Below are 18,345 nucleotides of genomic sequence, written 5' to 3'. Positions count from 1 at the left end.
TGTCAGAGGTTGCATCCAGTTTGAGACGCTTTGCCCGGGGGTTGGAAGATGCCTCGGCAGATCACTTTGAAGGTCAGATGGGAGAGGAATAGGAGGAACAGGGGAAAATGATCACTCCTGATGCAGAGTTGGTGATGCACTAAAACACTACAGTAGCAGCAGTCACCTTCGATATCTAGTGAGGCAAGTCACACTGACTCAGCCCTAATCACAGCAAACAGTGCAGGAACCCATAGAAAGAACTGTGTTATCTGCTGTTAATTTACCTAACACAACCCTAGCTAGTCTTACCTCTCATAAGTGCTTTACAGTTAGACATGTCATCTTTATCTATAAAAATGGACATTCAAAAGGGCACTTCAAAGAATCAAGGAAACAGAGGGAAAGATCAGCAATATTGAGGATCATATATCGCCTATATCGCCTTGGTCTGATGAGTCCAAATTTGAGATCTTTGGTTCCAACCACCGTGTCTTTGTGTGACGCAGAAAAGGTGAACGGATGGACTCTACATGCCTGGTTCCCACTGTGAAGCATGGAGGAGAAGGTGTCATGGTGTGGGGGTGCTTTGCTGGTGACACTGTTGGGGATTTATTCAAAATTTAAGGCATACTGGACTAGCATGGCTACCACAGCATCTTGCAGAGGCATGCTATTCCATCCGGTTTGCGTTTAGTTGGACCATAATTTATTTTTCAACAGGACAATGACCCCAAACACCTCCAGGCTGTGTAAGGGCTATTTGACCAAGAAGGAGAGTGATGGGGTGCTACGCCAGATGACCTGGACTCCACAGTCACCAGACCTGAACCCAATCGAGATGGTTTGGGGTGAGCTGGACCGTAGAGTGAAGGCAAAAGGGCCAACAAGTGCTAAGCATCTCTGGGAACTCCTTCAAGAGAATGCCAAGAGTGTGCAAAGCAGTCGGTAGCTACTTTGAAGAACCTAGACTATAAGACATATTTTCATTTGTTTCACACTTTTTTGTTAAGTATATAATTCCACATGTGTTAATTCATAGTTTTGATGCCTTCAGTGTGAATGTACAATTTTCAAAGTCATGATAATACAGAAAAATCTTTAAATGAGGTGTGTCCAAACTTTTGGTCTGTACCGTGTGTATCTCTCTCTCTCGCTCTCTATCTATCTATCCACACACACACACACTACTGTTCAAAAGTTTAAGGTCACTTACAAATTTCCTTATTTTTGAAAGAAAATCACAGTATTTTCCAATGAAGCTAACATTAAGGCTATGTGCACACGTCGCGGATTGTATGCGTTTTGACGCATTTTTTCGCAGCGAAATCGCGGCAAAAACGCATACACAACACAGCCCATTGAATTCAATGGGATTTCGCAATGCTGTGCTAATGCTGCGTATATCTCCGCGGCGGAATCGCATCGTGGAAAAATACGCAGCATGCTCGCGGCGATTCCGCACACATAGGAATGCATTGATCCGCTTACTTCCCGCATGGGGCTATGCCCACCATGCGCAAAGTAAGCGGATCATCTGCGGATGGTACCCAGGGTGGAGGTTTGAAGACTCTCCTCCAGGCCCTGAAAACCATATACCTGTAAAAAAACAACAAAGAATTAAAATAAAAAATAGATATATTCTCACCTTCCGGCGGCCCCCGCAGCCTTCCCGCTCCTTGCGATGCTTCCATTCCCAATATGCTTCCATTCCCAATAATGCTTTGCAACAATGACCTGTGAGGACGTAGCGGTCTCGCGTGATGCTACGTCATCTGGGGTCAATGTCGCGAGGAAAGTTGCTGGGAGCATCGCAAGGAGCGGGAAGGCTGCGGGGCAGCCGGAAGGTGAGAATATATCTATTTTTTTATTTATTTTTTATTATTTTTAACATTATATCTTTTTACTATAGGTATAGGCAGCATCAATAGTAAAAAGTTGTCACACTTGTCAAACACTGTTTGACAGGTTGGTCACACTTGTCAATCAGTTTTCCAAGCGATGCTACAGATCGCTTGGAAAATGCTAGCATTCTGCAAGCTAATTAGGCTAGCAAAACGCTAGTGTTTAGCGGGAGTACGCATGCCAATTCTGCATGCATTATACCCCCGGCAGGGAGTTGCAGAATTGCTGCGGAATTTTCAGCGGCAATTCTGCAACGTGTGCACAGAGCCTAAAATGATTCAGAAGCACAAGCTATACATTGCTAATGTGGTAAATGACTATTCTAGCTGCAAACGTCTGATTTGTAATGCAATATCTTCATAGGTGTATAGAGGCCCATTTCCCACAACCAATCACTCCAGTGTTCTTATGGTACTTTGTGTTTGCTAACTGTGTAAGAAGGCTAATGTATGGTTAGAATACCCTTGAAAACTCTTGTGCAAGTAAGGGTAGGTTCAGATTGCGTTAGGGCAATCCGTTTAGCGCTAAACGCTAGCGGATTGCGCTAACGCAATGTCTTTTTAGGGGTCGCGTTAAACGTCCCCGATAGCGCAGATCCCCGATCTGCCAGAGCGGGGAACGGACCTCGGGCGCGCCGCGGACGCTGCAATGCGCTTTAACAGTGCTGGTAATGGGAGCGCTAACGGACGCGTTGCACGGCGTTAATTTCGCCGTGCAACGCTGTCTGTTAGCGCTCACACTAAAACGCAATGAGAACCTAGCCTAAGTTAGCGCAGCTCAAAACAGTTTGGCTGATTAGAGAACCTATAAACCTGACCTTCCTTTGAGCTAGTTGAGTATCTGGAGCATTACATTTGTTGGTTCCATTAAACTCTCAAAATAGCCAGAAAGAACTTTCATGTGAAACTCGACAGTCTATTCTTGTTCTTAGAAAAGAAGGGAAGAAGCAGGCAGCTGGTATTCTATCTGTAATGGAGTGGCCAGCGCAGTCAACAGATCTCAACCCCATTGAGCTGTTGTGGGAGCAGCTTGACCATATAGCACGCAAAAAGTGCCCATCAAGCCAAACCAACTTGTGGGAGGGACTTCTGGAAGCATGGGGTGAAATTTCTCCAGATTACCTCAGCAAATTAACTGCGAGAATGCCAAATGTTGCCAATGCTGTAATTGCCGCAAAGGGAGCATTCTTTGACGAAAGCAAAATTTGAAGAAGAAAATTATTATTTCAAATAAAAATCTTTTTTTCGAACCTTGTCAATGTCTGGACTAGATTTTAAAATTCATTTGGCAACTCATTTGATTAACCCCTTTACCCCCAAGGGTGGTTTGCACGTTAATGACCGGGCCAATTTCTTTATCGCCTCTCATTGGGGGACACAGGAACCATGGGGTGTATGCTGCTGCCACTAGGAGGCTGACACTATGCAAATAAAAAAGTTAGCTCCTCCTCTGCAGTGTACACCCCACCGACTGGCATTATACTCTTCAGTTTAGCTTAGTTTCAGAAGGAGGTGGACACGGGTCTTTCTTTAGACCCTTATCTACCTCAATGTGCGTCGTTTTTCTTTCAGGTTTCCGGAAGGGATACAGGGTGATCAGTGACACCTGTAGTCTCACATTATGGACTATGAGTACGGCGTGTACTGCCACCCCGTATCCTCATAGATCCCTTTCCAGGACCAAGAGCCTAGCATACAAGCGTGCTTACAAGTCCGGTCCTGGCTCCGTCCCCCACCCACTCGCCCACCAGAGCCTGTCGGTTGCGGAGACGAGGACGTCCATCAGCTCCCCGGACGTCTCACCCCCTTTTTAAAAGGTTAGTATCGGCGTGGGAGGTTTGAGGTAAGTATTTCCCATTCAAGGGGGGGGGGGGGTCTTACTAGGGGCTCCCAGATACATGGACGTCGTTTGCACAGATTGCCGCAGTACGACCCAGGTTTACAGATTTATTGCGCACAGGCGCGTTTTCTTCTTCACAGACTGCTACGCGCTTCTCCACAGAGAGCTCACCGCGGCGCACTGCAGTGGTTTTCATGGGGCACACCAGCGCTGCAGCCCTGACAGGCCGGCCCACAGCTTCTCCCTGCGGCGCACGGCTCTGGCGCCGCGGGGGTTTTTTCTCTGCGGCGCTCTTCAGCAGCACAGCCCGGTAGGTTGCTGCGCCGCCTGTGTCTCTGTCGGCGCTCTATTCCGGCGCACTGTTCCGGCGCCGCGGCTCCTTTCCTCGGCCGCCGGCTCCTAATTTAGGCCCCGGCTTCGGCCGGGGCCTACTTCCGTTTTCGCGCTCACCCACTTCCGCTTCAGCGGGTGGGCTTTTTCCCGCCCGACATACTGTGTCCTGCCCACCGGCGCCTCTGTCTGACTCCGCCCCCTTCCTCCAGACAACATCTGTGTCTCCTGACCGCTTCTCAGGAGCAGGAGCTCACGCAGCGCGCCCCGCACTTTCGCCAGCGCACTCTTCTGTGGGCACAGCACACGTTCTACACTACAGCACCTCAGGGCAGGAGTTCTACCTTTTCATCGGAGACCACCGCAAACGGGTCATCTCCCAGGACTGGGTCCGTGAGTAGCTGCACTGCAGACAGACACTCTCCTCTGCCCCACTGTCCCCTGACCCGCTGGCATTTTCTTCAGGGACCTCTCAAAATGTCTAACTCTAAAGGGGGCCGCTCTCGTCCTCCTACTTCTTCATCTTCTGTCTTAGTCAAGTACTTTGCATGTTCGTCCTTTAACAGCAAATTTCCCTCAGGTCAGTCCTCTCCGCTATGTCAGTCCTGCAGCAACCCGATTGTTCCCACCGCCCAGGATCCCCCGGCCGATCCGCCCGAGAGTGATACCACCATCCCAGGCTGGGCCTCCTCTCTGTCTCAATCGGTGGCTGATTTAACACGGGTGTCTCAAACCCTGGTGTCCGTGTCCTGGATCGGTTACCCCTGCAGACCCCTGCAGTTGCCAGCGGGTCGCAGGAACAGCCGCCCGAGCCCTCCTTGATAAGCCACAAAAGGTCCAGACAGGAACTTCGGTCTGAGTCCTCTTCTCGCTCCACCTCGCCACACGGCCCTCCCCTGCGGTCGGTGTCCCCCAGATCCTCCTCCCCTGAGCCAGGCGAGGCATTCTCTGATGCTCCCTCGGAGGATATTTCGGAGCTAGATTCTAACCAGATTGCCACCATGAGGGATATGGTCCAGAATCTCATTGGGGCAATAAACCAAACCTGTGGCATCAAGGATCCCTCTACGGAACCCGCAGATCAGGCGGTTTCGTTTAAACGGGCCAAACCACCTTCCAAGTTTTTTGCTCCTCATCCTGAATTCGTGGAAATCTTGTCCAGAGAGAGAGAGAACCCGACCAGATGTTTTCAGAGGGGAAAACGCCTGGGTGTGTTATATCCTTTCTCTCCAGAACTTACCACCAATTGGACAGGCTCTCCCTCGGTGGATCCCCCTGTTTCCAGGCTGTCCACCAACACGGTGCTTCCACTGTCCGGCGGAGCATCTCTCAAGGATTCTAACGACAGTTATAGAATCCTTTGCGAAGTCAGCCTTTGAAGCAGCTGCAGCGGCTCTATGCCCAGCTTTTGCTTCCACTTGGGTCTCAAAATCCATTTCCAAATGGGCCAAAGATCTCCTTTGAGGTATCCTGGACGGGGCGCTTCCCACGCAACTAGCGGAGGTTGCCAACCAGATTTCCCACGCTGGTGAATACCTGGTCTCCGCCTCCCTGGATGCTGCGTCTTGTGCGGCTCAGGCTTCCAGCAATGCTGTTGCCATCCATCGGACCGTTTGGCTCAAGGCCTGGCAGGCGGACTTATCTTCCAAAAAGTCCCTTACCAGTCTGCCCTTCCAGGGTTCTCGTCTCTTTGGTTCCCAGCTGGACCAAATCATTAAGGACGCCTCTGGGGGTACAAGTTCTCTTCTCCCCCAGGCTAAGCCTCGTCGCCCTCCTCCTAGACGGCAGTTTCGATCCTTTCGGCCTTTTCGTCGCTTCGCGGCATTAAACTCCTTTTCCCAGCAGCAACAGAGGCCACAGGCACGTCAAGAGAAGAAGGCGGTGTCCTTTAGGCCCACTCCGTCCTGGCATCCTCGCTACTCCCAGGGTAGATCTTCCAGGCCCAGGACTGGAAGATCCACCTCTGCATGACTCTCGGCAAGACTCCAGCCCAACTCCCAGGTTGGGCGGCCATCTTCTCTTTTTCAGGGACGTCTGGCTTCCCGCAGTAGAGGACGCATGGGTCAGGGAAGTTGTATCCTCGGGATACAAGATAGAGTTCGTTTCACGACCCCGGGATCGTTTTTTCGAATCCCGTCCTCCAAGAGATCCCGCTCTAGTTCCGGGCTTCTTCGCAGCCATCGCTTCCCTTCTCAAAGCCGGGGTTATCGTTCCCGTCCCAGAAAAAGAACGGTTCACGGGGTTTCTACTCGAACCTTTTTGTGGTACCGAAAAAAGACGGCAAGGTTCGCCCCATTCTGGACCTCAAATTGCTGAACAGGAGAGTTCGTCTGAGACACTTCAGGATGGAATCCCTTCGTTCAGTAATTGCTTCCATGGAGGCCCAGGAATTTCTGTGCTCAATAGACATCCAGGACGCCTACCTCCATGTCCCGATATTTCCCGGACATCACCGTTTCCTGCGCTTTGCAGTGCTCCGGGAACATTCGCAGTTCGTCACCCTGCTGTTCAGCCTCGCAACCGCTCCAAGGGTGTTCACGAAGATCATGGCGGCACTGATGGCCATCTTGAGAGTCAGAGACCTGGTTCTATTTCCATACCTCGACGACATCCTCATCAAGGCTCCGTCCTTTTCTCAGGCTCACGAAAGCCTGTCCATTGTTCTCGACACCTTAGTCCGTTTCGGGTGGCTGGTCAACCGGAAGTCCTGCCTTATTCCTTCTCAGCGCATCATCTTCCTGGGCATGCTCTTCGACACTCGTCAGACCTGAGTCTTCCTTCCCAAAGACAAGAGATCCACTCTTTGTCGGGACATACGCTTGCTCCAGGGTCCTCGGCCTCCCTCCCTCCGATCGGCCATGAGGGTTCTGGGGAGGATGGTGGCTACATTGAAAGAGATTCCTTTCGCCCAATTTCACTCGCGACCCCTTCAGCAAACCATTCTGTCTCAATGGGACAGGTCGGTCTTTTCCCTGGATCGGCCGATCCGACTCTCTTCTTGGGTCAAACGGTCTCTCAACTGGTGGCTGGCGTCACCTCTCGTCTCCCAGGGCAGGTCCTTCCTTCCAGTTCACTGGCAGGTGCTGACGACGGACGCCAGCCTGCTCGGCTGGGGTGTGGTTTTTCGCCACCTGATGGTCCAGGGCCGTTGGTCGTCGCAGTAGTCATCTCTGCCAATCAATGTCCTCGAAATTCGGGCCATCTTTCTGTCCCTCCGCCACTGGGAAAGGATTCTCAGGGGCCTGCCAGTCCGGATCCAGATGGACAACGCCACGGCCGTGGCATATGTCAACCATCAGGGGGGGACCCGGAGCTCCTTGGCCCTTGCCGAGGTATCCAAGATCCTCCTTTGGGCAGAGGCAACAGTTCCGGTGATATCCGCGGTGCATATCCCCGGCGTGGACAACTGGGCCGCCGACTTCCTCAGCCGCGAGGGCCTCGCGGCAGGGGAATGGTCCTTGCATCCGGAGGTCTTCCATCAGATATGTCTTCGATGGGGAACTCCGGACGTGGATCTCACAGCGTCTCGAATCAACAGGAAGGTTCCGCAGTTTGTCTCCAGGTCTCGCGATCCTCTCGCAGTGGGCGTTGACGCTCTGGCCATCCCTTGGTCACAGTTCGTGCTGTCCTACCTGTTCCCACCCCTTCCACTTCTTCCCAAACTGTTGAAGATTAAAGCGGAAGGGGTGCCGGTCATCCTGATCGCCCCGGATTGGCCCAGGAGAGCTTGGTTCGCAGAGCTCATCAACCTTCTCGCGGACGCTCCCTGGCGCCTCCCATACAGGCCCGATCTGCTGTCTCAGGGTCCGATCTGCCACCCGAATTCTCGGTCGCTCAGTTTAACGGCATGGCTGTTTAGACCGCGGTTTTAAGAGCATCCGGCCTTTCGGACTGGGTGATTCACACCATGATTCAGGCTCGGAAGCCTTCGTCTTCCAGGATCTACTACCGTACCTGGAAGACTTACTTCCGTTGGTGCGAGTCCAACCGCGTTCCATCTATGATCTTTTCCCTGCCTTCTCTTTTGGCCTTCCTTCAGGCAGGACTGGATTCGGGCCTGGCTCTTAGCTCCCTGAAGGGCCAGGTTTCTGTGCTTTCCATGCTCTTTCAGAAGACTTCAGCTTCTCGGCCACAGGTTAAGACCTTCCTTCAAGGAGTAGCCCACGCTGTCCTGCCGTACATGGCCCCTGTGGATGCATGGGATTTAAACCTGGTACTGGACGTTCTGAGAGTTTCTCCCTTTGAGCCCCTTAGGGAGATTCCTCTATCAGTTCTATCTTGGAAGGTGACTTTTCTTGTGGCCATCACGTCTATTTGCCGCGTTTCCGAGTTGGCGGCTCTGTCTTGCCGACCTCCGTTTTTGGTCATTCACCAGGACAAGGTGGTCTTCCGGCCTCCACCTTCTTTTCTTCCTAAGGTGGTTTCCACCTTCCACCTCAATGAGGACATCATTCTACCTTCCTTTTGTCCAGCTCCGACTCATCCTCTGGAGCGATCGTTGAACAAGCTGGACCTCGTCAGGGCAGTGAGGATCTACCTGGATAGAACCTCCACTTTCCGGAAGACTGATTCTTTTTTCTTCATTCCTGATGGCACGCGCAGAGGCCAACCGGCTTCTAAGGCGACTATTGCTCGCTGGATCAGAACGGCAATTTTGGAGGCTTACCGGGTCAAGAACAGAGTGCCCCCTCCTGGGATTAAGGCTCACTCTACCCGGGCAGTCGGCGCCTCCTGGGCAGTGCGCCACAGGGCTTCCGCCCTACAGCTTTGCAAAGCGGCAACTTGGTCTTCCATCCACACGTTCGCCAAGTTTTACAAGGTCCATAGCTACGCTTCGGCAGACGCCAGCCTAGGCAGAAGGATCTTGCAGGCGGCAGTGGTGAGTCCTCGGACCTGATGGAAGTCTGTTTTCCCGCCCTAGGGACTGCTTTGGGACGTCCCATGGTTCCTGTGTCCCCCAATGAGAGGCGATAAAGAAAACAGGATTTTTGGTTGCTTACCGTAAAATCTGTTTCTTGGAGCCTCCATTGGGGGACACAGCTCCCTCCCCAATGTTTCTGTTATATGTTATATGACTGTTCTCACGTTTACAGTTCTCAAGTTTGTGGTTATGGTTTTTCAACCTTGTTCATTATCTCCTACTGCTTTCTCACTAACTGAAGAGTATAATGCCAGTCGGTGGGGTGTACACTGCAGAGGAGGAGCTAACTTTTTTATTTGCATAGTGTCAGCCTCCTAGTGGCAGTAGCACACACCCCATGGTTTCTGTGTCCCCCAATGGAGGCTCCAAGAAACAGATTTTACGGTAAGCAACCAAAAATCCTGTTTTTTACAATTCTGACCACTGTCCCTTTATGAGGTTATAACTCTGGAACGCTTCAACGGATCCCAGTGATTCTGACATTCTTTTCTCGTGACATATTGGGCTTCATGATAGTGGTAAAATTTCTTTGATATTACCTGCGTTTATTTGTGAAAAAAATGGAAATTTGTCAAAAATGTTGAAAATTTTGTAATTTTCCAACTTTGAATTTTTATGCCTTTAAATCACAGTGACATATCACACAAAATACTTAATAAGTAACATTTCCCACAGCACAATTTTGGAACCAACATTTTTTTTGTTAGGGAGTTATAAGGGTTAAAAGTTGACCAGCAATTTCTCATTTTTACAACACCATTTTTTTTTTTAGGGACCACATCACATTTGAAGTCATTTTGAGGGGTCTATATGATAAAAAATAACAGTGTGACACCATTCTAAAAACTGCACCCCTCAAGGTGCTCAAAACCGCATTCAAGAAGTTTATTAACCCTTCAGGTGTTTCACAGGAATTATTGGAATGGTTTTTTTTAAAAAAAAAACAAAAAAAACAACATTTAACTTTTTTTCACAAAAAATTTACTTCAGCTCCAATTTGTTTTATTTTACCAAGGGTACCAGGAGAAAATGGACCCCAAAAGTTGTTGTACAATTTGTCCTGAGTACGTCGATACCCCATATTTGGGGGTAAACCACTGTTTGGGCGCATGGCAGAGCTCGGAAGGGAAGGAGCGCCGTTTGACTTTTCAGTGCAAAATTGACTGGAATTGAGATGGGACGCCATGTTGTGTTTGGAGAGCCACTGATGTGCCTAAACATTGAAACCCCCCACAAGTGACACCATTTTGGAAAGTAGACCCCCGAAGGAACTTATCTAGATGTGTGGTGAGTACTTTGACCCACCAAGTGCTTCACAGAAATTTATAATGTAGAGCCGTAAAAAAAAAAAAAAAAAAAAAAAAAAATTATTTCCCACAAAAATTGTTTTTTAGCCCCTAGTTTTGTATTTTTCCAAGGTAACAGGACAAATTGGACAACAACTTTTGGGGTTCAATTTCAACTGAGTACGCTGATACCCAATATGTGGGGGGGAACCACTGTTTGGGCGCATGGCAGAGCTCGGAAGGGAAGGAGCGCCATTTGGAATGCAGACTTAGATGGATTGGTCTGCAGGCGTCACGTTGCATTCGCAGAACCCCTGATGTAACTAAACAGCAGAAACCCCCCACAAGTGACCCCATATTGGAAACGAGACCCCCCCAAGGAACTTATCTAGATGTGTTGTGAGAACTTTGAACCCCCAGGTGTTTCACTACAGTTTATAACGCAGAGCCGTGAAAATAAAAAATAAAAAAAATTTTCCACAAAAATTATTTTTTAGCCCCCAGTTTTGTATTTTCCCAAGAGTAACAGGAGAAATTGGACCCCAAAAGTTGTTACCCAATGTGTCCAGAGTACGCTGATACCCCATATGTTGGGGTAAACCCCTGTTTGGGCACACGGGAGAACTCTGAAGGGCAGGAGCACTGTTTTACTTTTTCAACGCAGAATTGGCTGGAATTGAGATCGGACGCCATGTCGCGTTTGGAGAGCCCCTGATGTGCCTGAACAGTGGAAACCCCCCAAATTATAACTGAAACCCTAATACAAACACACCCCTAACCCTAATCCCAACGGTAACCCTAACCACACCCTTAACCCTGACACACCCCTAACCCTAATCCCAACCGTAAATGTAATCCAAACCCTAACTGTAGCCCCAACCCTAACTGTAGCCCCAACCCTAACCCTAGCCCTAACCCTAATGGGAAAATGGAAATAAATACTATTTTTTAATTTTTCCCTAACTAAGGGGGTGATGAAGGGGGGTTTGATTTACTTTTATAGCGGGTTTTTTAGTGGATTTTTATGATTGGCAGCCGTAACACACTAAAAGATGCTTTTTATTGCAAAAAATGCGTTACCATATTTTGAGCTATAATTTTTCCTTATTTCGGTCCACAGAGTCATGTAAGGTCTTGCTTTTTGCAGGACGAGTTGACGTTTTTATTGGTAACATTTTCGGGCACGTGACATTTTTTGATCGCTTTTTATTCCGATTTTTGTGAGGCAGAATGACCAAAAACCAGCTATTTATGAATTTCTTTTGGGGTGGCATTTATACCGTTCCACGTTTGGGAAAATGGATAAAGCAGTTTTATTCTTCGGGTCAGTACGATTACAGCGATACCTCGTTTATATTTTTTTTATGTTTTGGCGCTTTTATACGATAAAAACTATTTTATAGAAAAAATAATTATTTTTGCATCGCTTTATTCTGAGGACTATAACTTTTTTATTTTTTCGCTGATGATGCTGTATGGCAGCTCGTTTTTTGCGGGACAAGATGACGTTTTCAGCGGTACCATGGTTATTTATATCCGTCTTTTTGATTCCACTTTTTGTTCGGCGGTGAGATAATGAAGCGTTGTTTTTTGCCTGAAGGGGTTAACTAGAGGGACAGTTTTATAGGTCGGGTCGTTACGGACGCGGCGATACTAAATATGTGTGTTTTTATTGTTTTTTTTTATTATTATTTAGATAAAGGAATGTATTTATTGGAACAATATTTTTTATTATTTATTTAGGACTTTTTTTTTTTTCTTCACATGTAATTTTTTTTTTTTTTTTTTTTACTTTTTTTACTTTAACCAGGGGGGGGGGGGGGACATCACAGTAAAGTGACAGATCGATGATCTGACACTTTGCTGTGCACTTTGTCAGATCAGCGATCTGACATGCACAGCAGGGAGGCTTCCCAGCGCCTGCTCTGAGCAGGCACTGTGAAGCCACCTCCCTGCAGGACCCGGATACAGCCCTGCGGCCATTTTGGATCCGGGGCCTGCAGGAAGGAGACGCTCGGTACAAGGTGAGCACATCGCCTTGTACCGATCGTCTCAGGGAAGCACGCAGGGAGCCCCCTCCCTGCGCGATGCTTCCCTATACCGCCGGAACACTGCGATCATGTTTGATCGCAGTGTGCCGGGGGTTAAATGTGCCGGGGGCGGTCCGAGACCGCTCCTGGCACATAGTGCCGGATGTCAGCTGCGATAGTCAGCGCGGCCAATCGCTCTGGACGTACTATTCCGTCCTTGGGAAGTAAGGCCCACCCCACATGGACGGAATAGTACGTCCAATGGCAGAAAGGGGTTAATAAAAGTATGAGATTTCATTGAAAACACAAAATTGTCTAGGTGACCCTAAACTTTTGAACGGTAGTGTAATATTAATAGATAGATAGATGTGTGTATATGTATATATATCTATATCTATATATATATATATATATAATTGTCTAAGAGGTACTTCCGTCTTTCTGTCCTAAACTTCCGTCACGGAAATCCCACGTCGCTGATTGGTCTCGGCAGCTGCCTGTCATGGCTGCCGTGACCAATCAGCGACGGACACAGTCCGATTAGTCCCTCCCCTACTCCCCTGCAGTCAGTGCCCGGCACCCGCTCCATACTCCCCTCCGGTCACCGCTCACACAGGGTTAATGGCAGCGGTAACAGGCCGCGGTGTAACGCACTCCGTTACCGCTGCTATTAACCCTGTGTGTCCCCAACTACCGTATATACTCGAGTATAAGCTGTGATTTTCAGCCCAAATTTTTGGGCTGAAAGTGCCCCTCTCTGCTTATACTCGAGTCATGGTCGGCGGGTGTGGGGGAGAGAGGGCTGTCGCATACTCACCTGCTCCCGTCGCTCCTAACGCTGTCCCAGCCTGTCCCATGGTCTCCCGCACTGCAGCTCTTCCTCTATTCAGCGGTCACGTGGTACCGCTCATTAAAGTAATGAATATGGACTCCACTCCCATAGGGGCGGAGCCGCATATTCATTACTGTAATGAGCGGCACCAGTGACTGCTCATTACAGGAAGAAGCTGCGGTACTATGGGACAGGCTGGGACAGCGTCAGGAGCAGGTGAGTATTTCATATTCATCTGTCCGCGTTCCATCCGCCGGGCGCCGCTCCGTCTTCCCGTCCTCTTGCACTGACTGTGCAGGTCAGAGGGCGCGATGACGTATTAGTGTGCGCGCCGCCCTCTGCCTGAACAGTCAGTGCGGAGAGACGGGACGCTGAGGAGCAGCGACGTGAGGTGAGTATGTGATTTTGTTTTTTTTTATTGCAGCAGCATTACATGTGGCACAATGCTGTATGGAGCGTCTATGGGGCCATAACTGCATGGAGCATTATATGGACATACGTGTAGGATCACCACACAAAACACTGATAATTCAAAATATATAAATTTTATTATACACCAAACAGACAATACACACTTTTAAAAACATTTAAAAACTATGCCACGTTGAAAGATATTATTGAATCCATACAATACAGTGTTGCACACAGCATACACAACATATAGAGATATTATGATAATAATATTAATTGCCCAGCTGTTCATAAATAATCCTATAACGGAGCTCCAATGAGGAATATGAACTCCCTAACAGCAATGCACTTGGTATATATATAGACCATTAGGTATGGGTCTTGAATGGTCAAATAAAAGTAAAAATAGCCCAGAGAATGCAAAAATGCAGGCAACCCATAAAGGAATCACCTACAATCAATTGCGTTAATCCAGTCAGATCATGGAGAGTAGTACTTCACCCTATACCGTCTCAAAGGTCCACTACCGTCCTCATGGTCCTAAGTGCACAGAAAAACAGTCCGGGCAGGGTTACAGGACCCACGCGTTCCGACACATGCTGTGTCTTTCTCAAGGTGGTAATGTCCGTGGTGCATCGTATCTTACTATTTAAAGGTACCTGCAATTGCAGTTTAGTTACAGCTGCGTGAAGCGGTTTGCGGCTCAGAAGGAAATCTGTCCAGGAATAACCCGGAAGTGACCCTCCCGGGTCAGGAGTGGTGTTGCGCATGCGCCGATATTGCCGTACTAGGCTAACTCCGTAGAGATTCCCCTTTTGGCGTACGCATGCGCTCTTTTTACCTACAGAATCCTAATGCTCTCCCTACGTACTGGGTGGGCTCTATAAAAGTTCCCCTTGATTTAATATGCGCTTGCGTTATTTTGGTCAACAGTGTACGAACATCCCCCCTGCTCGTGGGGTCATATAGTGCCAGCAGTACTGACATCCGTTCTATTCCAGGGAAATAAATTCCCCTTTTGCATTGGATACATTCACATAGCAATTGTTTGTAAACACAATCTGCAGTTTTATGAATACGCATATGATATACATATACATAGAGGCCAAATTAACCAAACACCCGTCCATTACCAGTAGGTCACACAGAAGGTTATGGATCATCCCAATCCCCAATAGTGCACGAACAAGGAATTCACTTTGTGCCACCAAATAATTGCCACCTTCAATAACATTTAAAAATGCCTTGATATTTTTAGATGTCTAAGGCAATATTTTATACTTATTAACTAATATCCTTAATATATAAAGTCATAAGGGGGAAACCCAGATTTAACCAGAGTTATTGAATTCAAATAGATTTTTACACTTTTACAGACCCAATCACTCATGGAAGAGTGTTAAAAAAAAAAAAAAAAAAAAAAAAAAAAAAAAAAAAAAAAATTATATATATAATTTATTAATTTTTAGATTTTGAGCAAGATGAAGCTCACCCAATATATTTCCTATGTCAGCCTAGGTTATGTACACCCTATTCGTGACCAATTAGTTCCATATATAACCATTTCAGGAAGATCCCAAGTAGGGACCATCATACCCAGAATCCTAGATGCCAGGTTACACAGGCTTCATGAGGTAATAACCTTAGTAGTGCTGGCCTAAGCCCCATGTGTCCCCTTCATGGTTCAGGGGTCACTATAGTGTACCCCATGCTCAAAGTTCTGTTTTGTTTATGTTTTCTTGTTTTCTTGAGTAGTCCAAATTTGCTACAATAGTTGGTGCTTCTTCCTTGGTTATGCTTCATTATTGGGCAGGTCCCTCTCTATCTTGATTGAAGTTGATCAGGTTCTAAGGGGAAAGAGTAGGAAGGGAAGAAAAAACCCAAGAGGAGTAAAAGAGTTACATAAGTAACAAGTAGCTGACCTCCCAGCATCCCATAGTCAACATGATCTAGGCCCCTGATTACTTTTTCTTATAGAAGCCCGAGTACAATAGCTCCTCGTTGAGGCCTTGTGGTACTAGGCAATCCAATTCATAGATCCACCTCGCCTCACGGCGTAGGAGATCCTCCACTGGGTCCCCTCCCCTGATATTGATGTTGATTTTTTCTAACCCCATTACCTTTAAGGAATCACCCGATCCAGCATGCACCTCCAAGAAATGTTTTGCCACTGATGTAATCACTTTGCCCTTGGATTTATCCGTCCTGGCTGTGGCTATATTGGATAGGTGCTGCTGGGCCCTACGTCGGAGTTCCTGCGTGGTCTGTCCCACGTAGATTTTATCGCATCCGCAGATTAGGGCGTAAACCAGATGTCTCGTGCGGCAATTGAAGTACGCCCTCGACTGCACCTGCGCAGGCAGATTGGGAACCTTGACCCCCCTACTTGCAATCATCCGTGGACAAATGGAACAATTTCCACATGGAAAAGAGCCCTTATTGGGGTGACCTGTTCTTGTTGTTTTGGTGGATGGGCGTCTGAAATGGCTGTTGGTTAAATGATCTTTCAAACTTCTTGCCCTCCTAGCTATCATCTTTGGTCTATCCCCAATAAATGGTCTGAGTTTTGATTCACTCCTTAGTATCCCCCAGTTGGCTTTAAGAATCTGATAGATGTCATTCCATTGATTATTATACTTAGTAATCAAGTTGATTTTATTAAATTCTGTCCTTACCCTGGGTTTGAGGGCCTCCTCCCTTGTCCTTGTTCTTGAAAATTCGAAGGCTCCGGAAATTACTGTCTTAGGGTAACCACGTTCTCGGAATCGGTTAGTCAATTGACGTGCTTCAATACGAAAGTCCTCCATATGGGTGCAGTTCCTCCTTAATCTGAGGAATTGACCCTTCGGGATCCCTCTTCTCAGATGTGCCGGGTGAAAGCTCTTGAAGTGCAGCAAGTTGTTTGTTGCTGTCTGTTTTCGGAACAGTGTGGTTGCAATCCGATTTCGATCTATAGACACCTTGAGGTCCAGAAAGTCAACTGAAACAGTAGAGTAAAATGATGTAAGCTTAATATTCCAACTGTTGTTGTTAAGTTCCTCAATAAAGGTGCCCAGCTCCTCAGACGTACCCGACCAGATCATAATAATGTCGTCTATAAAACGTAGCCATTTAACTACGTACGTCGAGTAACTCCCGAGTTTCTGTACATGGGTCTCCTCCCACCACCCCATAAATAGGTTAGCGTATGAGGGTGCGCATTTAGCCCCCATGGCGGTGCCAGAAACTTGCCTGTAGAATGCTCTATCGAATGTAAAATAGTTCTTCTCAAGTATGAATTGGAGTAACTCCAAGATGAACGTATCATGACCCCTATCCCCTGTAGAGTATTTATCCAGAAAATAGGAAGTCGTTATCATACCTTGCTTGTGTTCAATATTCGTGTAAAGCGCCTCCACGTCCAGGGTCACCAATATTGCGTTGTCCGGTACCACCAGGGATGCGCAGAGCTCTATAAGGTGTGACGAGTCCCTTACATGGGAGTCCAAGGCTTTCACCAACGGCTGTAGGAAGTAATCAAGATATGAGCAGGGTTTCTCATATAGGCCCCCTAACCCAGATATGATTGGTCTACCTGGGGGTACACTGATGGATTTGTGTATTTTGGGGACCAAATAGAAAGTTGGAATAACTGGGTGGGATGTGGTAAGGAAATCCCTTTCTTTCTTGTTAATAATACCACACGTAAAGGCCCTCCCCAGTAGTTTGTCAAGTTGTGTTTTGAAGACAGATGTAGGGTCCGTTGGTAGTTTAAAGTAATATTGTGTATTGTCCAGTTGGCGCCTAGCTTCCTGACAATATAGGTCCTTAGGCCACAGTACCACGTTTCCCCCCTTGTCCGCTTCCTTAATTTCAAATGTATCATTATTTTTTAGGTTGGATAATGCTATTTTTTCTTCTATCGTTAAGTTGTTTTGACTATTTTTATCCAATTTTAATCTCTTTATGTCCTGGCATGCCTAAGGACCTATATTGTCAGGAAGCTAGGCGCCAACTGGACAATACACAATATTACTTTAAACTACCAACGGACCCTACATCTGTCTTCAAAACACAACTTGACAAACTACTGGGGAGGGCCTTTACGTGTGGTATTATTAACAAGAAAGAAAGGGATTTCCTTACCACATCCCACCCAGTTATTCCAACTTTCTATTTGGTCCCCAAAATACACAAATCCATCAGTGTACCCCCAGGTAGACCAATCATATCTGGGTTAGGGGGCCTATATGAGAAACCCTGCTCATATCTTGATTACTTCCTACAGCCGTTGGTGAAAGCCTTGGACTCCCATGTAAGGGACTCGTCACACCTTATAGAGCTCTGCGCATCCCTGGTGGTACCGGACAACGCAATATTGGTGACCCTGGACGTGGAGGCGCTTTACACGAATATTGAACACAAGCAAGGTATGATAACGACTTCCTATTTTCTGGATAAATACTCTACAGGGGATAGGGGTCATGATACGTTCATCTTGGAGTTACTCCAATTCATACTTGAGAAGAACTATTTTACATTCGATAGAGCATTCTACAGGCAAGTTTCTGGCACCGCCATGGGGGCTAAATGCGCACCCTCATACGCTAACCTATTTATGGGGTGGTGGGAGGAGACCCATGTACAGAAACTCGGGAGTTACTCGACGTACGTAGTTAAATGGCTACGTTTTATAGACGACATTATTATGATCTGGTCGGGTACGTCTGAGGAGCTGGGCACCTTTATTGAGGAACTTAACAACAACAGTTGGAATATTAAGCTTACATCATTTTACTCTACTGTTTCAGTTGACTTTCTGGACCTCAAGGT

The 18,345-nt window shown here is 47.5% G+C and overlaps 1 protein-coding gene across 1 annotated transcript in view; it reads right to left on the bottom strand.

Moving 5' to 3' along the window:
- DDX46 (DEAD-box helicase 46) overlaps positions 1–18,345 on the bottom strand; it is a 126,661-nt gene that overhangs the window by 17,400 nt on the left and 90,916 nt on the right. The gene's annotated exons all lie outside the window — the stretch shown is intronic.

Source organism: Ranitomeya variabilis, chromosome 5, assembly GCF_051348905.1.
Source record: "Ranitomeya variabilis isolate aRanVar5 chromosome 5, aRanVar5.hap1, whole genome shotgun sequence".
Classification (NCBI taxonomy): Eukaryota; Metazoa; Chordata; class Amphibia; order Anura; family Dendrobatidae; genus Ranitomeya; species Ranitomeya variabilis.
Note: the sequence above shows the minus strand (reverse complement) of the source record. Positions and strands in the feature narration are given on the sequence as shown.